We start from the raw sequence: 23,730 nt of genomic DNA, 5'->3' as shown, positions 1-23,730 counted from the left end.
CAAAACAAGACAAAACAAACAAAGGAACAAAGTTAGAATAAGGAAGAAAGAATACTGTCCTTATCCATCACCGACCTGAACACCTTTCTTCCCAATCTGGGCACCTTAGTGTTCTACTCCCAAGTCAACCAATATTTTCTGAGCACTTTCAGATTCCATAGACATAATGAAAAATAATGTGCACCCCTTTTTCTCATTTGAGAATCATAACAAGCAAATGGGCATTTTGTGTATTATTATTCGAACTGCTTTTTTCACTTTGCATTGTAATTGAGATATTTCCTGTGTCATTATATATAAACTTACCACATTCTTTCTAGAGCCTTTATGGCATTCCACTGCAAGGTTTTTATTAAAATTACTTTAGCTACCTCCTTATTTGACACTGTAGTACCTTCAGAAGGCATCTTTGAACACTTATGTTGGTATACACTTACAGAAATGGAATTACTCTTTCAGAAGGTATATATTTTCAAAATTTAGATCCAATAAAAATGCATCAATATGTTGTCCCATAAAGGAAAAACTTTCCTGTGCTTCTAAATAGCTTTTCAAATTCCTGTATTGTTTAGATTTTATGGGTGAAAGTGGCGTTTAATTTTTGTTTACTTTGTTTTTCTTAAAGAGTGAGTGATGCTGGGCTCTCCTCTCCTTAGGCTTAGTTCCCATGCGTAGCTTCTGGGATAAGCTGGCCTTATAAACATTGCTGAAAGGGCTCTCTATAGTACTGGTTTCATGCCTGCTTTTATACTTTGCATTGAGAAAGAAACCAGAATAGAGACTACGGGGAGTGCTGAGTTAAATGAACTTTGGCTGTTCTATCAGACAGGTTTATTGAGGAAACTGCAAAAGCTCCCCAAGTCACTTACATCCCAAACTCAACAGAAAAAATAGAATGACATATTTCACTGCCTGTTGGCTGTTTCCTTGGCTGTGTGGGATCTATGATGCCCACTCTTTCTCTTGGGTTTTGCTTTGGGAAAGAGACTTATTGGTTAGGCCTCATCTTATAGTGCCATCAGGGACTTTGGGACCTGATCTCCAGTATGCAGAAACAGTGAGCAAAATTATTTAGCATCTTGGTCTCAGGTAACAATATCTACTTCACTGAGCTGGACCAAGCATCAAATTCTGTGGGGATATACTGCTGTCCATTGCATTAACTATCCTTTATGCTGTTTCATTATTTTCTGAGGCTTTACTTTGTATTACAAGGTGGAAAGCTTGTAGCTAGAGAAAAACCCAAGTGGCAATTTTCAGAGACATGTGAAATAAAAATGTAACTGGTTATGCATATGGATTATCAGCCGTATAATGCATAGTGTAGCTTTATACACACACACACACACACACATACACACATAGTGTTACCTAGATTGAACATATGTATTATTATTATGATTTTAAAATTTATTACTTTTTTCAATGATGTTCAAATGATTTGAGTCATTTATATTCTATAAACATTCCTTGTTTTACTCTTTCATCAGTTTCTACTCTTAAAATTCACTGCATGGTCTCTGAAGACAAGAAGAAAAGGCTCTGTGCTTCTATAGCCTTTCTGTTAAATTCAGACAATCCTCATTTTCTCTTACTTTACTCTGAGACAACCATTATGTTTGATACTCTCCCACACACTTTTCTTCTCTCAAAGACATTTCCAAGTTGAATATTATAAAAAGTGAGGTAATTTTCAAGTAATCAATTTCTGGAATTCTGCAGGCTTTAAAAGACGTATAAAGAATTAAAAAAACCCTCACATCACCACATGCCACATCTTTACAAAAAAATCACAGCTCTGAAATTGTTAGCTGCATTGTTGTAGAATTGCTATCACCTGTTTTAAATGTATTAAAATTAACTTGCTTAGAAGTAATGTTTTTCACTAAAACATTAGGATAGAAGAAGACATATACCTTTGCTTGTTAGTGTAAAATTGATGATGGTGAAATATATTTGATGGAAAACAAGTCATTTTTAATATTAATCTTAATGTGGATTTCTTTTCCTATGTAAATATTTTATAACTTCACACCATATAATATTGGAGTTTTTCCTGATAATTTGTGTTTTGAGAACTACAGGTCTTAGATAAAATGTCTTAAAGATTTCTTAGCTTTTGTTATGAGGATACACTGACTAAAACAAACCATGTGCCTTAGGATAATCTTTGAAGATCATCTAGTCTGGTCAAGAGAAATATTTTACTTTAAGTTATTGTGTAAGAAAACTAAAAAAAAAAATTGGGTATGATTGTGGTAAAGGATAAGCTTTTCCTGCTCAGTTAGAAAATATCACAGGTATATTCATTCCCTGTGCCTTTGTAATCAATAGCAGGTTAGTAATATTATTTTGTGTAAGAAAGACTAGTTTAAAAATGTACTGAAGGACATAAGAGCACTGAGTGATTTTTAAATCTTGCCAGAATGACTTTGATGCAGGATAGGAAAATTTTTATACTCCATTCATTTATTCAACCACATTGATTGAAGCTACATTCTTTGTCTGTAGCTAGGTACAGCATTTGGGTGGGTTTATTAGTGATAAAAGGTTCATATTCGTGTATATTACTGGTAAAAGCTCAGTAAATCACGTTGCCTTAGGACTTTATAAGTTTACAGACAGTAGTGTATGGAGAGGTTCTTACAAACACAAATGATAACATGAAGACAAATGAGAAGTAGTCATCGAAGGTGAAGTGGCATAACAGCATCTGTTAATGGCAGTAGAGTGTTTACTCATTGTTCACCCTTATCTCAGGACTTTTAGCACCTCTGTCATCTCTCCTTCCCCATCTTAGACTTACTGTGCAGTTTATAGGTGGAAAGGGTTTGTAATCTTCTCTCCTATGCTGCAATGCTTCCTCCATTTGAACACTCTCAGCCAGTTAGCACATGTATTCCCTCTGCCCCACAAAGAGTTCAGGAATGATCTTGTTATTCACATCTGGAAGCAGGTGGTGGGAGATTTTTTTGAGCATGTCTAGAAAAGTTTCCTCACTATTCTGGGAGAACTTGAAGGGATCATTTTGTTCATTCTTTAATTTGAGTAAGAAAAGTGGTAGTGCAATGAGGGATAGTCAACCTTAGACTGAATCTGGTATCTCAGAGAGCAGAACAGAGGGAGAAAAAAAAAGCTAGGTTCTAGATCTTGAATGAAACCCAGCCTGAAGCCTACTTTTCCTCTGTACTTGGAGATAGGTGAGCCAATCATAGGCTTTGGTTATTTCTGCCAGTCTCTTACCTCCAACCACTAAATTATACCCAAGAGTCATCACTTTTAACTTCATAATGCCTCTATGAAGAAGATGGTATTACTGTCACCATCTTCTAGTGGAGGTAATGGAGACCCAGAAAACTTAAGTAACTTGAATAGCAGCAGAAATACGTGGAATAGCCACAACTTTACCTATGTAATTGAATCCACAATTCAATTACAAGCTTCACAGGCTTTGAGCATCAGAGAACATTAGTTAAATTATAGAAAGTGTATGACAATTGTAGGAGCATTTTATCTAGACCTGTAGGCTAAACTTAAGTCAACAAAAGGTGGAACTGGAGTAACAGCTTGGAGCAGAAAAGAAAAAGCATCTGAGATTGGCGTTTAATTCATGTGTCATTCCTCAAGAGGGTAAGGAATAGAATGAATAGAAAAGCTTGGGAAGGCGGGGGTCCCACAGAGGTTGAAAGACCAACAAAGAGATCAAAAAGGATGGCATAACTAGATGGTGAAGGTTAAATGGTGGGGTCACTGAAAGGAAATGGTGAAACAGAAGAAAGAGAAGGGGCTGATATTGACCTAATTCTAAGTCAGAAGATAATGGGATGATGGATGAGTTAGAGAAAAAAAATCACATTACCAGTCTCTTTGAACATTTGAACATTATCATGATGAGGAAAAGTGGATGTCACACATTTCTGTTTAGGAGAGGAGGTAGAGGATGCATTGCCAGAAGGGTAGGATGAGAATGTGTGAAAGGGTTACAAAAAGCACAGGAGAGAGTACCAGAAGTATGGAAGAAAGAGGGGTGAGGATGACGGCTGACTGGAACACATGTGGGAGTGCTAGTGGTCTAGAGGTATGTGCATTTTGGCCAAATGCATCACAGCAAGACTGGGAATTGTGGACAAGCTGTTTCCAGATGGAATGGCTTCCCTGCTGCATTTGCAGATGAGGACTCCTTGACAATCTTGCCATCAGTGCATGTGTCCTGCTGGCAGAAGGGAACTGAGGTGGCTATGGCAACCTGAGAAACCTCAGATGATATTCATATTCACAAACATACGGAGCCTGCAATACTTTACAAACAACAAAACATCAGCAACAGCAATGACTATAGTCATTTGTAACTGGTTCCTCTGGAGACACAAAGACCTGCATATATTATTTTTTAAATAATCACTCACAAATTAACTAATTGCTGCAATCCCTAGGATCCATCTTTCCTGTCGAGTTTGTCATCTGTGGATGTGAAAACAAGTAAAATAAATGCACTAGATCTGCTCAAGATGTTTTTTGAAAATGTTTTTTCCTTCCAAAAATATTTTGAGTGTGACTGCAAAAGCTCCTTCCTGAACACTGTTACTTAAAATTTCTTTTCTTTTTTTAAAGAGGTGGACAAAGATGGTGGCAGAAAAGATCATCTTATGATCATCTCCCCACAGGTAAACCAAGTTGAACATCTAGTTACACTTCACACTACTTTTACTAGAGCAAAGAAAATCAGGTGAGAGCCATGGTACACGCTTTTAGTATGGCGAAAGGAGGATATGTACTGGAGACCATGGAAAGGGAACAGGTCCTTGTGCTACCCAGCCAAATTCAAGCAGCCCAGCCTGGAACTAGATGCACTTGGGAGAGAGATGGAATTAGGTTCACACCTTAGACTAGAACTCCGTGGTGAAATCCAATGCTGAACAAAGCCCTGTGACCCTCCTATCAAGCCCAGCTAGTACCTACAATCCAAGCCACTGGGACTGCCTCAGGCCAGGAGGCTGACAGAAGCTACCTTCCCCAGCCTCTGGTGTCAGAGCAGGAACAAGATGCTACCCACTGGGGCACAGGGCACATAAGGCTTTGTCTCGGAGCCCAGTGCCAGGCCTGCCTTGGTGACAGTACCTTGTAGAAACTGTAAGACCTTGGGCCCAAGCTCATAGACTGAGCCTCTAGACTGGCTCAGAATCTAGCAGAAGCCAATATCCTTGTGAGACAGACTTCAGTTTTGGTCTGCATTATTTCTAGCCTTGAAGGGCATCAGTGGCACAACTACCCTCCTCCGGAGACTCTGCAGATCCCTGAAGCTGTGAGATTCAGGTATGACCTGGCTAGTGCCAGCTTTGGTGGCTAAGGGATTGTCTCTACCACTCAGGCCAATGCTCACAGATAAGACTCTAGAAATGTCCTGGTGCCAGGCAGAGACATGAGCCTCTGAGTACCCCAAGATCTTGCAGGTCCTTGTGGGTAGGTTTAAGTTCTATATATTTAAAGTGTACAATTTCATAAAATTAGACATATATACAGTGTGAAACTATCACTGTGATGAAGGCAATGAACACACAGAACACTGAGTCTTCCTTGTGACCATCTCTGATCTTTCCCTTCTGCTCTTCTTTCTGCCTCTTCCCTCCATCCTCATCCAACTGTGGATGTAAATTTGTGTTTTCCAGACTTTCCTAAAAATGGAATCACACAGAATGTATTACTTTGTACCTGGCTTCTTTTCTTCAGCACAGTTGTGTTGAGATTCCTTTGTTTTTGCACGCATCAGGAATTCATTCTCAATGGTGACTAATATTTCATCTTGTGTATACGTCATAATTCAACTATTCATTACTTTTTGATAGACAGTTGGGTTGTTTCTGTTTTTTGGCTTTTACAAATAAAGATGCTCTGATTATTTGTGTGCAAGTCTTTGTACAAACATATGCTGTTTTTGTCTTGAATATATTTCTACAATTGGAATCATATACCTAAGCATACAGTAGGTATATGAATCATATACCGAATCATATAGTAGGTATATGTTTAACATTTTCAGAAACTACAACATTTCTGACATGGATGCACCATTTTACATTTCTCACCAGCAGTACCAGATCGTTATATTTCCTCCTTGCAGCAGTACTTGGTAAAGTAGCCATTGTAGTAGTTGTGACTCAATCTTTCCCCCTTTCCTTCTTCTTCCCCTTCCTTCCTTTTTTTTTTTTTGGTGTATGTGCTTTTTTTGGGTTTGCTGTGACAGTCTTTGAAAAGCCCAAGAAAGTCATGTTGTACACCAGGCTTGGAATACATATTCAGGAGGTTTTGAAAGTGTCTTAAGAGGTGGTTTATTAAGTCTTTTATTTCATAGTCTTTGAGAGGCAGTTACTTTGTTAACTCTCTGATTAATTACTCCAGACGAGGATGGATATAAGGCAGGAGGCATTTTCCACAGCATGATATTTGGAATTTATCTTATAAAATTTCATTCAGGAAAAAAACTTAGATAAAAAAATTCTAATCCTATAGGACAGCTCAAAATTCATCCTGCATTAGACTTCAGTATAAAAGCAGACTATGTTGAGTGGCCTGCCACATTTGGTTGAGTTGTACTTCTATATGGTAACACCTTTGCTGACTTAACTAGTATGGGAATAATCTCTAGAGCAAAGTGGTTATACATGTTTTAAGACCTCTCTCTTCCAGGAAAGTTGTAAAAGCTTGAAAATACTTAAAAAGGTTAGGGTTTCATTTGCTTAATTCATTACATTTTGGGTCTTGACCGTGAAATGTTTGACTCCATGAACATGTCTTCCTTTGGAAGAGTCCATCTAGCAATAGTGACCAACTGCCTGTCATGAATGTACTTCAGAAATGTCACCTGGGGTAGCTGGAGATTTATTGATGAATTAATAAGGATATTTAAGATTATACTTCCTCCCCATTTAAAAAGTGTATTTTACAGTTATGCAAAAAATACCTATTAGAAAAGTAAGAAACCTTAATCCATGAATAAGAACTTTTACATATATTCTTAGAGTCATAAACTCTGCAAGAAAAACGAGTCCTCAAAGCAAATGAGTAGATATTAAAGTTTAGAACCTAGTCTTTTAGGGTTTCCTAAGCTAGTTAGGGTAAAGTTTATCCTTGTTTTGTTGTATTTTATAATTGTGTGAGCCAGAAATTGGAAGAGTTTGTTTCACTTATTGGTTTGGAATTATTTAATAAGCCAGTGATCTTCATGGGCATATCTACATGGGATAACTTTGAAAGCTGAAAATTGTCAAATTTGTAAGGTAAAAATATTTAGAGGAAAGTTTTAAACTAAAAGAATGGACAATAATAAGAATAACTTCTTTCTATTGAGGGTAAATCCAATTTTCTAGATGGCAGCAGGTCATAATATTCTGTAGCCAGAATAGGTATCATATACCATCATGTAAGCATCTGGTTATTATTAGGTATTTTCATATTTATCATGTACCATACTTGGTATGCCTTATTTTTATTTCATTCTCTCAGCAGCCTTTTCCCTATGTACTACTATTTCCACCATTGTAATGAAGAATATAAGCTAGAGAGATTAAGGAAGTTAAGGTCACATAACTCATTTATTTAACATGTTCATGATGGATGTATGAATTAATCAGGGTCGTTTCAAAATTGTGTAGGTAACAGTTCATTAGAAATTATTTTTGGACATGGGATTTAAAAGGCTAAAAATTCCTGGTTACATAGCCACAATTGTCAGTTTTCAGATCTTTCATGATTTAATCTTCCTGCCAAGAAATCCTTTTTCCTATTTCAAAAGCTCATAATATGTGAAGACTCCAGAGCCTGGCTTGACTTCCTTGTAAGATGCTTATTGACTGAGGCAAAAAAATTCTGTGTTATCAAAGAAAAATGTAGTAATATCTTGTGTGAATAAGTCTCATGTTAGTTGTTGAGCTAGGGGCTTAATGGTTGCTAGAAACAGCTCTCAGTATTGGTGATGCCTATGTCTAGTGTAGTAGTAGGCAAGAAAAGAGAGAAAAAGAGAATGCATAAGATGAACAAATAATTTGTCAAGTAGCTTTCTCTAAGCATAAAAAATTGATTAATTAAGATGAATTATATCAAGTGTCCAGGATTTAATATGAGAACTTCATTAAGGGAATAAGGTTTTGATTAGTTTTTCTTATGAAGAGAATGTTCTGTGGGCAAAATACAAGATGCCTTCTGACCTTATCTCATGTAACTTTTGGATCCTATTAATGTGCTAATCAATTCTCCTTACTGCAAAAATCTCATAGACGCTGATGGTTCTGAGGACCAGCACCCATGGATACACTGAAGTTTCAAGAAACTTCCCAAAATAACAATATCACAAAAAATAGCAATTTCAAGTACTGATTTTTGCGAAGAGTAATTTTATTAGCTTCCTCTGTTCTAGGCTTTGGGGACAACTCTATAAGTTGGTTATGATGCAAATGTTTATTCTTATTTGAAAGATGAGGAGCACGAATACGGGAATGTTATAGGAGTTACTTGACCAAGTAACACTGCTGTGATGTTCAGAGATGGAACCAAAGCCAGGTCTGCCTAAACCCAAGTCCTAGTCTCTGAATGATTATGCCATATCGTGCCTCCTTAATGTGTTTTAAATAAAGTACAAGTGGTATATTTACTTAAACACTTTACTATTTTAAACAGGTTTGTCCTAATATTCTAAGTCATAGTTAAACTGTCATGCATAATAGAAATTATAAGTTTGAGAAAAATTATAGGTATAAACAACTAAGAACTGAAAATAATATTTTGCATTAGTAAGGTTCTCAGCAGGAAAGAGATGGAGGGATGCTCATATCAGGCAATTAGAGATGAGTTAATGGAGATGTTATTATAGGATTATATGTAGGACTGATACCTTAGTCTAAAGTGTCATGCCATATACAAAATATGTGGAGAGAGAGAGAGAAGGAGACAGAGAGAAAGAGGGAGAAAGAGAGAGGAGAGGAGGAGACAAGAAGGAGAGGAGGAGAGAGAGAATCTGATATTTTTTCTTATAAATAATAAGAAAAATCTTATAATCTCATCACAACGTTCCTACCCTCAGACCTCATCTAAACTTATTTAGCTCCTAAAGGCCTTATCTCCAAATTCCATGGCACTGTGAGGCTTAGGGCTTCACATACGAATTTTTGATAAACATACTTCAATCCATATCAGTTATAAAACCCACAGGGTATACTCCAAAACCCTGGGACTAGAAACAATAGTAAGTTATAGTTCTTGGCCTGAAGGAGCGAGGAAAGGTTGGGCTACTGCACTGGAGAGGGAAATACCTGACAGGTGATCTAACCATCATCGGAGGAACCAATGAGCCAATCTCCGCCACATCCTAAAGGGAATGAGGACTTTACTCTTCTGCTTTTCTCTAATTCCCCCCTTGTGTTTCTGAAAGGAAGTCCATTAATAGAATCTAAGCATGTCAGCATGCAAGGTACAGAGCAGAGTGGAAAAGAGAGAATGGATCAGGCAAAGGGAAGATACCAAAAGTGCCTACTATCTAGCCACTTTCTTCGACAACCTATCTGAAGTACATCTTCTATGCCTGTTCCATTTATGTTTTCTTTTAAAAATCACATCGTTGGTGTCCTCCTTTTACCAGTTGTTACACAGTGGGAACTTATTTCATCCTTTGTTGGTATATTTTGTATGACTACTTTCCCTATGAATTTTTGTTATTTTACGTACCATTGTTGCTGTCATCATCCTTTCCATCAGGTACCTGGAAAGATTCTACTTCCTGGCCCCATTATGATTGGATTGGATCTTATACATTGTTTTAGCCAATGAGTAGTAAGAGGTTACTTCTAGACAGAAATACCTAATCATCATCCAGCATATTTGGCAACTATTTTTTTTCCATTATTGTAGTGACCAGTAATATTTGACATGGTTGTTCCTCTGTTACCTGGCATTAGGAGTAAAGTTGTGGCCATGTGGGGTGAAGAAGAAATAGACTGTTTTTAAGACTCACTGACATTTTAGGATTGTTACCATCCTACAACATCCCCACTCTGAGAGGTCCTAATTTGCAGATAGAATGAACAAACTTGTCCCTTTTAATTTGGGCAAAACCTTTGTAAAGCTATGATTGCTAAAATAGCTAATTTACCTAGTTTTGAAACTTTAACTAGTCAATATGTCCTTGTCATGACCTTAAAATTCACAAGTTAATATTATATTCTATCTCACAGTAGAAGAATTTCTAAATATAACTCTCATTAATGCCTACACTCCTTTGTAAATTGGAATGACACTCTAGCCCTTGAAATTGTAAGTTTGAGTGAGAAGAACACATGAAAGAGATCAGAATCAGGCAGGCAGCTTCTCCTGGGAGGACAGGAACTAATTTGAGTTTTGAATTTATCCTTTTGATGTTCTATTATTCCCAACAATAGTAAGTAATTTTAAGACGGAGAATTGAAGCTGCCTAGGCCTGTTCTATTCTTTCATGTCTAGTCTACTCTTGTTATTCAAATGTGACTCTCATTCACACTGTTATTTCTTGACAAATAGGCCTATACATGTGAACATTGCTTTTGTCCTGAATGTTAAACAGGAAAAAAGGTTCTTAGCACAGCAAATTTGCAAAAAGCATGGAAAAATTTGGAGTTAAGTGCATCCAAAGTTAAGACCATTCTTTAATTGCCTATTTTATACCAGCTTCCTTTGGGTAAAGATTTATTTATTTTATAGTTTAAAATGAACAAAAATATCAGCCAACTACAACTGACAACCAATGTTTCCGTGTGTGCAAGGGGATTGAGAAACATAATATAGGTGCCATCTTTGTCTATCAGGCTCAAGGTGTTACAGGAGTTTTAGTCCCCAGGTCCACACTCCTGGGTTCCATATATTCTACTCTCCCCAAAATGTAAAGCAAAGAGAGAATTAATGGTGGAGGTCAGAGAAAGGAGATTTAGTTAATATAGCATGGACTGGCTGTGGGAAGAGGCAAAATATGAATTTCAACTTGTCTTCCTCATGCTTTAGGTGTTTGTTTTAGGTTTAAATAGAGGGGAAAGAATTGGGGATGGGGGAGAACAGTATGCATAATTATTAAACAGTCCCCGTCACAGGTGTACTCTGGTGGTCACAGGTGGTGAGGTTGCTCCATTGTCTCAGGATTGGTCAGGCTGGGCTTATTATACTGAGAGTCACAGGACCATCAGTCCTGTGGTGCCTAGATTCCTAGATAGTTGCAAATCCAAAGTGTCTGTGGGGAACCATTTTAGCACTCAGCTCAGGACTCATCTATGCTATCAGCTAGAGATTTTCATAATAAACTTGAGTGTACACAATATAGAAAGGGATTCTTTTTTTTAAATTGTTTTATTATTCATATGCACATACAAGGCTTGGGTCATTTCTCCCCCCTGCCCCCACCCCCTCCCTTACCACCCACTCCGCCCCCCTCCCTCTCCCCCCCACCCCCTCAATACCCAGCAGAAACTATTTTGCCCTTATTTCTAATTTTGTTGAAGAGAGAGTATAAGCCATAATAGGAAGGAACAAGGGTTTTTGCTGGTTGAGATAAGGATAGCTATACAGGGAGTTGACTCACATTAATTTCCTGTGTGTGTGTGTTACCTTCTAGGTTAATTCTTTTTGTTTTTTTTTTTTTTGTTTCATTCATTTATTCATATGTGTGTACATTGTTTGGGTCATTTCTCCCCCTGCTCCTCACCCCCACCCTCTCCCCTCACGCCCCCTCGATTCCAGGCAGAACCTGTTCTGCTCTTATCTCTAATTTTGTTAAAGAGAAGACATAAGCATAATAAGAAAGACATAGCGTTTTTGGTAGTTAAGGATAGCTATACAGAGAGATTCCTAGCATTGCTTCCATGCACAAGTGTGTTACAACCCAAGTTGGTTTTCTCTACCTAACCTTTTCACTGGTTCCTTTTTTTTAAATTGTGTTATTATTCACATATGCATACAAGGCTTGGGTCATTTCTCCCTCCTGCCCCACCCCCTCCCTTACGACCAACTCCTCCCTCTACCTCTCCCTCCTACTCCAATACCCAGCAGAAACTATTTTGCCCTTATCACTAATTTTGTTGAAGAGAGAGTATAAGCAATAATAGGAAGGAACAAGTGTTTTTGCTGGTTGAGATAAGGATAGCTATACAGGGAGTTGACTCACATTAATTTCCTGTGTTGACTGACATTAATTTCCTGTGCGTGTGTGTTAGGTTAATTCTTTTTGATCTCACCTTTTCTCTGTTCCTGGTCCCCTTTTCCTATTGGCCTCAGTTGCTTTTAAGGTATCTGCTTTAGTTTCTCTGTGTTGAGGGCAACAAATACTAGCTAATTTTTTAGGTGTCTTACCTATCCTCACCCCTCCCTTGTGTGCTAAAGCTTTTATCATGTGCTCAAAGTCCAATCCCATTGTTGTGTTTGCCCTTGATCTAATGTCCACATATGAGGGAGAACATATGATTTTTGGTCTTTTGGGCCAGGCTAACCTCACTCAGAATGATGTTCTCCAATTCCATCCATTTACCAGCAAATGATAACATTTTGTTCTTCTTCATGGCTGCATAAAATTCCATTGTGTATAGATACCACATTTTCTTAATACATTCATTGGTGGTGGGGCATCTTGGCTGTTTCCATACTTGGCTATTGTGAATAGTGCCGCAATAAACATGGGTGTGCAGGTGCCTCTGGAGTAACAGTCTTTTGGGTATATCCCCAAGAGTGGTATTGCTGGATCAAATGGTAGATCAATGTCTAGCTTTTTAAGTAGCCTCCAAATTTTTTTCCAGAGTGGCTGTACTAATTTACATTCCAACAACAGTGTAAGAGGGTTCCTTTTTCCCCGCATCCTCACCAACACCTGTTGGTGGTGGTGTTGCTGATGATGGCTATTCTAACAGGGGTGAGGTGGAATCTTAGGGTGGTTTTAATTTGCATTTCCTTTATTGCTAGAGATGGAGAGCATTTAGAAAAGGATTTTTCTAAGTAGCATTATTACTGAAGTTTAATGCATGTATGCTTCAAAAAGGAGTAAGCGTAACTAGATTCTTTCCAACTCCTGGGTTGGCGGATAAGACATTGAAATCGAATTTGGGTGGAAGAGTTGTAAATAGCATAGGGAGAAATCTGGGTGCTGCATAGAAGATGGCTTCACAATCTAGTGAAGAATAACACTTCCCTTTTACTTTGTGTGGTGGAATTAGAGGGAAAGGTCTTGGAAGGGGGATAATATACTGGAGGCGTCTTGAGTAAGAAACCCAGACAAGTCAGTTCTTGTGAATTAATTCTCATTATATCCAAACCTCATCACACTGTGTGTTCATGTGCTCATGCGTGTATATAAACTTTAATACTTATTTTTATTCTTACCGGCATTTGTTATACGTTACTTACTGATTTTTAAACTTGTTTGACATGAAAAAGTTTGCATTTTCCTTGTGACTAGTGATGTTTAGCATTTATGGTCAACACTTTCCCTGTTGGCCATTTGTTTGTCTTTCTTGAGAAATGTCTATTCAAGGCCTTAGCCAACTCTTTATTTTTACTATTGGTTGGGTAGTGGTACATTGTGGTATTTACAGAGGTTCTTACACTATATCAAATATATCATATTTGAATTCACTCCCTCCACCAATCTCTTTCACCCCTCCCCCTTTCCTGAAATAGTTTCAGCTGGTATCTTCTTTTCTGTTTACATTTATGTGAATACAGTATTTGCACCATATTCACCCTCCTACATGCTTTCCTTGCCTCCTCCCCTCTCCCATTGGCATCCATCCTCCCACCCCTTACCGGACCTGTTCCATCCTCCTGTTCTCTGATTTTGCAAAAGAGAGAAAAAGAAATGACATTTTTGCCTGCTGAAGATGACTTCACAGAGAGTTTCTTTGTGGCACTTCCATATATATATGTATTATAGCCCGAATTGGTTCATTTCCTCTATTTTTCTGCTTTAGTCCCTTTCTCTTATAGTTGTTTCAACCAGTTTAAAAATTCTATATTCATTCTTGTATAGAGAGTACATCAGCCATATTCACCATAACTTCCTTCTTTTACCCTCCCCCTCTTGTATGTGACCTCCCTTCTGTGTGACCTGTTTTCCATGATATTGCTGCATTTGTATTAGGTCTATAATCCACTATGAGAGAAAGCATACAGATTTTGGCCTTATGAGCCTGTCTAACTTCACTTATGATATTATTTTTCAGATACATCCATTTAGCTGCAAAGGACATTTCATTCTTCTTTTTGGTTGCATAAAATTCCATTGTATATAAATACCACATTTTGTTAATCCATTCATCTTGGTTGTTTTCATAGCTTGGCTACTGTGAATAGTGCTTCAATAAACATGGGTGTGCAGTTGCCTTTGCTGTAACCTGACTCACATTACTTCTAGTATGTCCCTAAGAGTGAATATAATTGCTGGATCATATGGCAGTTCTATTTTTAGTTTTTGAGAAACCTCCAAATTGTATTCCATAGTGGTTGTACTAATATATTCTTACCAGCAGTGTATGAGGGTTCCTTTTTCCCCATATCTTCACCAACATTTGTTGTTGTTTGTATTCTTGATGGTAGCCATTCTAACAGGAGTGATTTGGAATCTTAATGTAGCTTTGACTTGCATTTCCTTTATGGCCAGGGATGGTGAGCATTTCTTCAAGTGATTTTTAGCCATTTGGACTTTTTCCTTTGAGAAAGCTCTGTTCAATTTTTTTTTGCCCATTTTTTCATTGGGTCATTGAATTTTGGGGAGTTTAGTTTTTTGAGCTGTCTGTATATTCTGGTTATTAACTCTTTGGCAGATATATAGCTGGCAAAGATTTTCTCCCATTCTGTGGGCAGCCTGTTCAATTTAGAGACCACTTCTTTTGTTGCGCAGAAGCTGCTTAATTCATGTAGTCCAGTTTGTCAATCCTTTCTCTTAGTTGCTGAGCCATTTGAATTCAATTGAGGAAGTAATTTCCTATGACTATTAGTTGCAGTGTATTCCCTGTTCTTTCCTGCACTAGCTTCAAAGTTTCAGGTCTTATATTAAGGTCCTTAATACACTTTGAGTTGTTACTTGTACAGGGTGACAGACAGGATCTAGTTTCAGTTTTCTGCATGCAGATATCCAGTTTTCCTTGCAGCATTTGTTAAAGAGGCTATTTTTTCTCCACTGTATGTTTTTGGTGCCTTTGTCAAAAATCAGGTGGGTGTAGCTGTGTGGATTCATATCTGGATCTTCTGTTATGTTCCACTGGTCTTCATGTCTGTTTTTTGTGCCAGTACCATGCTGTTTTTATTATTATGGCACTATAGGATAGTTTGAAGTCAGGTGTTGTGATACCTCCAGCATTGTTCTTTTTGCTCAGTGTTGCTTTGGCTATTTATGGTCTTTTGTGCTTCCAAATGAATTTTAGGGTTGATTTTTCAATCTCTATGATGAATGTCATTGGAATTTTGATGGAAATTGCATTAAATATGTAGATTGCTTTTGATAATACAGCCATTTTCACTATGTTGATTCTACCAATCCGTGAGCATAGGAGATCTTTCTGTCTTCTGTAGCTTTCAATTTCTTTCTTCAGTGGTTTGTAGTTTTCCTTGGAGAGGTCTTTCACATCCTAGGAATAAGTTTATTCTTAGGTATTTGATTTTTTTTGGCTGTTGTAAATGTAATTAATTTCCTATGTCCTTTCTCAATCTGTTCACTGTTGGTGTATAGAAAGGCTACTTTGCTGAAGCTGTTTATCATGTCTAGAAGTTTTTTGGTGGTCAAGTCATCTGAGAATAGGGATAGTTTGACATCTTCCTTATCTATTTGTATTCCTTTTAGTTCTTCTTCCTATCTTATTGCTCTGATTAGGAATTTCAAGACTTTATTGAGATCTAATGAAATTTATTTTATCTAATCTAATGTTATTTGAAATAAACTCAGACATTTGTGTGTATGTGCGTGTACACATAAAAAAAGACTTTGGTCATTGTTGGATCAAGCAGACAAATCCTCCAATATGGGTTTGTAAGTTGAGCTCATGTTGACAATTGAGAGAAATTCATACTTTGCAAATAGTTCAGTTTGTTTCAAAGATGAGTAGAAGCTAGATTCACTGGTCCTTTGGGCTTTTCTTTTCCACCCCTGGTAGATTGATATCTCTATCCATCAACCTAAAGAAGTAAACTGTGCATCTGTAATAGGAGTGTACCTTTTTGACAACTGTAAGAAAGGGGATCTACTTTTTCAGAGTATTTTGGAAAAATTGTATTTCCACTGATGTGTTTGCTCATTATCATCTCCCTTACCCAAGCAAAGGCGGTAACAGTGGTGCCTTTTCTTAATGTCTATCTCATGATACTCTAACAACAAAAACAAAATCAAGTATGCTTTCCCCTTTCACTTCGAGTTATCTTTTGTGGTAGATCTACAGTGTAATCCCCAAATTTTGTGCTTGCCTTCTTTTTCCTTGTCATCCTCCATGTTTAAAATCAAGACACTCATTCACACATTTATTATTTTGGAGATTAAGATTTATAGTACACATATTTAACTTATTCTTTATTTGATTGGTCTTAATGGCTGAATACCAAGAATGTCCTATTCAAAATCAGTTCATCCAAAGACTGGCCAACATGGACCTTAAGGGATTCACCTACTTGTTTTTTAAAATTTTTTTATTATCATATTATTGTACTGGGTCTACATTGTGACATTTACCCAAATTCATACAATGTACCATAGTTGAATCCACTCAGCCATCATTCTCCTTTATCCTCCCCGCCCCCAATTCCTGGAATAGTTTAAATGGATCTCATTTTTCCATTTTCATGCATGAGTACATATTATTTCCACAACATTCACCCTTCTATACCCTTTCCTTGTTTCCTCCCCCCTTCCACTGATACTAACGCCTAGACAAAAACTGTTTTACTTTCTTTTTCTCTATTTTTGAAAAAAAATGTGTTTGCTTAAGATAGTTATATAGGGTGTTTGATTGTGACATATCCATGTATGTATGTATTATAACCCAAATTGGTTATACAGGATGTTTCTTTGTGACATATCCATATATATATGTATTATAACCCAAACTGGTTATACAGGATGTTTCATTGTGACATATCCATGTATATATGTATTATAACCCAAATTGGTTCATCCCCTCCATTTTTCTTCTTTCTACCTTAGTCCCCTTCTTATAGCAATTTCAACAGATTTAAAAATTCTATATCTTCATTCTTGCCTAGAAATACATCAACCATAATCACTTTCTTCTTTTCCCCTCACCCTCCTGTTAGTTACCCCCTCTTAGGGTGACATGTTTGCTTTTATTTCAGCATTGCAACTTCAGAGGTCCTTCTGGAATCAGCTAAGACCTCTGTTTTATTGCAGCTTCATCACAGTTCAAGTTCACTTTCTGAAAGTGTATATATACATCCTTTCATTCCTCTATGATTTTTATCTTGAAAGCATTCTTTAATGAACTACTTGAACACAAATCTCAATCTTAGGTTCTGTTTCTTGGTGAACCTGACCTGAGATAGTTGATACTAGCAGTCTTAAAACAGGGAACAAACTCTAAAATGCAATTTTGGAGCTGAATATTAGCTTACAGTAAAGACTCCATTAGTGATGATATTATGTGGAGTGTATACAGCTGGTTCTATGATCTGGCAGTGAAATTGCTCAAACTCCCATTGGTGGTGACTTACATCTGAAAGTCAAAGGACATCAGTACTAAGACATAAATAACTCTAACCTATGAAAGCCAGAGAAAAGATAACACTGAGTATCAGAACGAGAACTGGGTTCCCTGATAGCAAGCTGCAGAAAATTTGAATTCTCAGGGCCACCAATTATGCTATGCACAGTAAAGATCTCAGCTGGGAGAAATGGATTGTTGAGTCTTGTGATGGGAATGTGAGTCAAAATATTCAAGAAACATAAAACTCTTAAGTTTTAACTCTCTGAATTCTCTGAAACCATGGAAATAGCTCATTCCATCCTATCAAAAGGTAGCAAAATACCCTTAAAGATGATACCCAAATTAATATACCCAAAACAACTTCCTCTTGATAAGTGTTGGCAAACTCAACTTTTAATGAATTTTTGTTTATATAGGGTGAATATTTTGTAAGCTGCACATAGTTGCATATTGCTTTTTTCTTGTAATTTATAATCTCTGCCTTTTAATCAGGACTTTAGAGCATTTAAGGTTAATGTGATTATTTCTGTGTCTATCCTCTTATTGGTCATCTTCTACATGTCTCTTGTGTCCTTTGTTTTCTATTGCTCTTTTTCCACTTTCATTTGAGTTGATTGTGTTTTTTATGATTGCATTTAATCTCTTTTGTTGGCTGGTTATCCATTACTGCTTATTATCTTAGTGCTTGGTTTAGTGTTCATGGTACACATGTTTAAATGATCGTGATCCATATTAAGTGCTTTTCTATCCCTTCATTTATAGTGAAAATATTATAAGAACTTTTATTTTCTTTTTTCCAACTTCATGCTACTATTGTCATGCATTTATATATATGTCACAAACTCCACAATACACTGATATTCTCTTTTATCAGCCAATTATTTTTTAAAAGATTATTGGATAATAAGAAAAAAGTCCACACATTTACCCATGCACTTTCCACTTCTGCTCTTCTTAATTCTTTTGTGCATATCCAAATTTCCATCTGGTTTCATTTTCTTAGGACTTATTTTACTACTTCTTGCATTGCAGATAGGCTGTTGATGACTTCTTTTAGCTTTTCTATGTTAAAAAAAAGGTTTTATTACATCTTTAGTTTTGAAAGATGTTTTTGCTGGGTGTATACAGTTGATAGTTTCTTCCTCTTCCTCTTGCCTTTTTTTTTTTTTGAGACAGGATCTTTCTATGTAGTTCAGAGTGGCCCCAAACTTGTGATCCTTCTGCCTCTGTTTCCTGAGTGATGACATTGGAGGCATGTGTTACCAACCACAGCTGTTGATATTCTTTCTTCCCATTATTTAAAGGTAGACTCTCAGCTTGTCTCCTCAAACTAAGGATTCTTTGTTTCCTTATATATAGTGTGTTGAAAACTGTGGTCTCCTGTTTCATTTTCTTCTTTTCTTTTCCTTGTTTCTTTCTATTTAAATTTTGGTTGTTTCAGAAAAGAGTAAATTCAGTCTGCAATTCCATCTTGGCTAAAAAGTAGAAGTCCTTTTTATTATATGTTACTAGACACCAGAGAGAATCTATGTTCTGAAACTACATAAGCAACAATGATTTGGACGGGTGATATGAACCAGCATCTGTCATTAGTCACTCCAGTTCTTGAAGCAGCCATGGTGGCAAAGGTGGAGGTTATTCATGGGTCAAGAACTTGTGCTTCAAATTCACCCATATTAATCAAACTATGCTGATATGCAATGTCTAAACCACCAAAAAGAGAAACAAAGGCTGAGCCTCTCATCTCTCACAATTCCTTGAGAAGACCAACTGCCTATTTGATAATCATTATACTTAGTTTATTTTACTGGACCCTTTCTACTTGGGAATGAGAAGAGATTCATGATGGCTGGGATTAGCATATATTTTCAGTATGCTTTAGATTTCATGCTCATAAGGCTCAGACTATTTCCACTTTCCAAGGAGTTCTAAATGCTTAATCCATGGATGTAGGATTCCATGTCGTGTTGTATCAGATTAATGGACCCACTTTATAGCAAAGGAGATGAAGCTTTGAGTACATGGCATGGTAACCACTACTGTATCTTACATCACACTATCCAGAAAATGTTTGGCTGCCAGAGCAATAGAGGGATGGATGAACAGACTTTTAAGGGTATATAATGCTTTACACCCTCTTAACCAGTAACTGTGGTATGGTGCTGTGTCCCTAATAAGTGTCCTAGACTACATAATTCTGGGAACCAGTGCTTAGTAGAAAGAATTGACCAGCTATAACTTTCATTGACCTTTTCATGGAATTTGTCTTTCTTATTTCTACAGCCATGGTCTCTACGGGTGTAGAGATTTTGTTTCCAGAGAGAGGAAGCTTCTACCAGGGATAGGTCAAGAGTCTCACTAAATTCTAAGCCATGGAGAGGATCCAAGATGGCAGTTAGGGTGGGGAATCAGAAGTCCTAAGCCCCATGACTCCAGAAACCACTTTGACACATTGGAGCTACACTTGGGTGATTCTGATTGCTTCTAGACAAAATAATAACTGCCATCACATTAGTTGCACAGAAAATTCAAAGACTTTAATTGCACCTAAAGCTGTGAAAATCCCATGCGGCACAGCCAGCAAGCTGTGTTTGGCCCTGGGAAAAAAGCCTCCTGGCCATTTCTCTCTCTCTTTCTTTCTTTCTTCTTTTTTTTTTCTTTTTCTCCAAAGAAGCAGAAGACAAAGCATCAATCAGAATTGAACTCTGCAACATCCTGGACCCCTAACCCATGGAAAGCTTCCCTATACCATGTCATTTCTCCCCACCAGCTGGTTTCAAAGCTACTTGTGTGAATCTACAGAATGAACAGGTAAGCATCATGCACCACATGTGACTCCCCTACCCACCCCTGGGAACATAATCCAGTGCAGCTCCTGGACAGTCTGACTCCCCCCCAACAAAACTGAACAGCATAAATAGCAAACTGTAATCTAATACTGACAGTGGAGGTGGGGGTGGGACATTGAACTTGCCCTGGAGAATAAGGGTGGGGCAAGGAGCCAAACTCTCAGTGAATGAATGTGGATTAAGCAATAAAGGCTGAGAGTGGGGGTGGGGCAATAAGCCAACTTCCCAAAGTGGGGCAGGTGGTGGATTCCTGAGCTGATTTCATGGGACAGATGGCAGTATTCAAAACTGAATTGCCCCACTTTGCTTGTGGACCAGCTGACCAAACAGAGTTGCAGCTGAAGGACAACACGGCTGCCGCCTGCTGAAAACAACAACAGCTCTGACCACCCTGCATGAACTGGCAGACTTACCTCACCTCCCAATTGCAGTTAACTCTGGGGACAGAAGGAACCAAATCCTGCTCACAAACCAGTCACCTGGTGAGAACACATCAGAGGTCCCATTTGTACACCAGTACCAGAATTGGATGCCTAAGGACTAAATCCAGAACTTTTACCAAAAGATTGAACTTTTTGTTCCTGTACCTGTTTTTTTTTTCTGCATTAACTTCAGCATCACTATTTTCTTATCGCTATTCTTACCCGCTTCACTTTCCCTCCTTTTCCTGTGTGACAACCCATTGTCCTCCTTCTCAACTACCTTTTCTGCTCCATCTCATCCACTCTCTTCCCCTGCCTTCACCTCCTCCTTCCTATCCTTCCCCAATCTGTCACCACACTACCCCTCCTTCCTACACTCTCACTACCCACTGTCTAGTCTACTGTACCAACTGTACACAACCCCTGCCCCCTGAAATCCCTGACACCAGCACCCTGTACTACAACAACAGAAATACACCCAAACACACACAAGGACCATAAAACCCAGCAGTCCCTGTAACTCATCCTCCACCCACCCTCCGCTTTTCCTGCCCCCCTTTTTAGTGCTACCTTCATGAATTACCCAAATTTCTATACCTAGCATAGTAACCATTACCCCCCAACTTTATTGTTTATAGATATTATCACCAAGGGGTTTTCTATATAATATGTAAACAACCAGTCTGGTATTGAACCTGTGAATTAGTTACTGCTAAATTACACATCCAAGCCAGGGGCAGAAAGAGCACATCAACCTGGCTAACAACCAAGTCAGTCACAACACAAAAATTAAATCAAGAGAAAGAAGAGGCAATTTAAACCACCAACTAACCAATCAAGAACATAGTTGCACAGCAGCAAGTGGACCATTGTGAAGAAGAAAGGATTACAATCACTCTCCTTAAAAAAAAAATTAACACAGGATTCAGTGGGAAATGAAGAAAATGGATACCCAGTTCCTGACCCCAATAAAGCAATGATAACTATCACTAAGGAGCCCAGTTATGCCCACAAAAAAACCTTAAAGAGGAAATCTTGGAAGAAATCTCTGAGAAATTCATGGGGAAGATACTAGATATGGTTAACCAGAATGTACAAGATGCATGCAAGAAATTTCAAGACACCTAAAGTAAAGAACATGAAAAGACACAGGAACAAAGAGATGAACTCAGAGAGGACTTCAGCAAACACCAAAGTGAAACAAAGGGCACTATAAAAAAACTATTATTCAAAATAGATGGAGAAATAAGTCTTCCATGATAAGCAGAAACTAAAACAATATGTGACCACAAAGCCACCACTACAAAAGATTCTTCAAGGGATTCTGCACACAGAAAGTGAAACCCAACATAACCATGAAAGGACAGGAAGCACCAAACTACAGGAAAAGAAAAAGCAAGAAAGTGAACAGTAACCTCAACTTAGGTATACACAATCAAACCTTCAAACAACTAAGACAAGTAAATGACAAGAATCACCACATACCTATCAGTACTAACGCTTAATGTTAATGGACTTAATTCACCCATCAAAAGGCACCGCTTAATGAAATGGATTAAAAAGGAAGATCCAACAATTTGTTGCATACAGGAGACCCATCTCACCGACAGAAATAAACATAGGCTTAGGATGAAAGGCTGGAAGAAGATTTACCAAGCCAATGGCCCCCCAAAACAGGCAGGAGTAGCAATACTTATCTCTGACAAAGTAGACTTCAAACTTACATTGACCAAATGAGATAATGAAGAACATAGCATACTAATAAAAGGGGAAATAGATCAAAAGGAAATAATAATCATCAACCTGGATGCACCCAATGTCATCACACCCAATTTCATCAAACATACCCTAAAAGACCTAAAAGCATATATTAATTCCAACACAGTGATCATGAGAGACTTTAACACCCTATTATCATTAATAGATAGGTCATCCAAACAAAAAATCAATAAAGATACCCAAGATCTAAAAAATACAATAGATCAAATGGACCTACTTGATGTCTACAGAACATTTCACCCAACTTCTACACAATATACATTCTTCTCAGCAGCCCACAGAACCTTCTCCAAAATAGATCATATCCTAGGGCACAAAGCAAGCCTCAGCAAATATAAGAAAATAGAAATTATACTGTGCATACTATTTGAGCACAATGCAATAAAACAAGAACAACAAGTGTAAAGACAAAAAATATGCAAACAGCTGGAAACTGAATAACTCATTACTTGGTGAGCAATGGGTCATTGATGAAATAAAAGATAAAATTAAAAAGTTCCTGGAAGTCAATGGAAATGAAAACATAACCTACCGGAACCTATGGGACACAGCTAAGGCAGTCCTGAGAGGAAAATTTATAGCCATGAGTGCATATATTAAAAAGACTGAAAGATCCCAAATCAATGAACTTATGATACATCTCAAACTCCTAGAAAAACAAGAACAAGCAAATCCCAAAACAAATAGAAGGAGAGAAATAATAAAAATAAGAGTTGAAGTCAATGAAATAGAAACCAAAAAAAACCACACAAAGAATTAATGAAAGAAAAAGTTGGTTCTTTGAAAAAATAAGCAAGATTGACAGACCTCTGGCAAGCTTGACTAAAATGAGGAGAGAAAAACCCCAAATTAGTAGAATCAGGAATGCAAAAGGGGAGATAACAGCAAACACCATGGAAGTCCAGGAAATCATCAGAGACTACTTTGAGAACTATATTCAAAAAAATTTGAAAATTGTAAAGAAATAGAAAGATTTCTAGG

General features: G+C 37.5%; 1 long non-coding RNA gene across 5 annotated transcripts in view; it reads left to right on the top strand.

The window, feature by feature from the left end:
- LOC141418002 (uncharacterized) overlaps window positions 1–23,730 on the top strand; it is a 187,748-nt gene that overhangs the window by 144,483 nt on the left and 19,535 nt on the right. For 2 of the 5 annotated variants that reach the window (XR_012442622.1, XR_012442624.1), the window contains 4 exons: window positions 4,612–4,664; window positions 5,242–5,313; window positions 20,371–20,510; window positions 20,867–21,030. This is a non-coding gene — a long non-coding RNA (uncharacterized lncRNA). Of the gene's footprint in view, window positions 1–4,611; window positions 4,665–5,241; window positions 5,314–19,982; window positions 20,511–20,866; window positions 21,031–23,730 lie in introns of all 5 variants that reach the window. The other 3 variants (XR_012442623.1, XR_012442626.1, XR_012442625.1) reach the window with 3 other exon arrangements.

This window comes from Castor canadensis, chromosome 16 (assembly GCF_047511655.1).
Source record: "Castor canadensis chromosome 16, mCasCan1.hap1v2, whole genome shotgun sequence".
In the NCBI taxonomy this organism is placed as follows: domain Eukaryota; kingdom Metazoa; phylum Chordata; class Mammalia; order Rodentia; family Castoridae; genus Castor; species Castor canadensis.
This window is presented reverse-complemented; position numbering and strand designations above follow the sequence as displayed.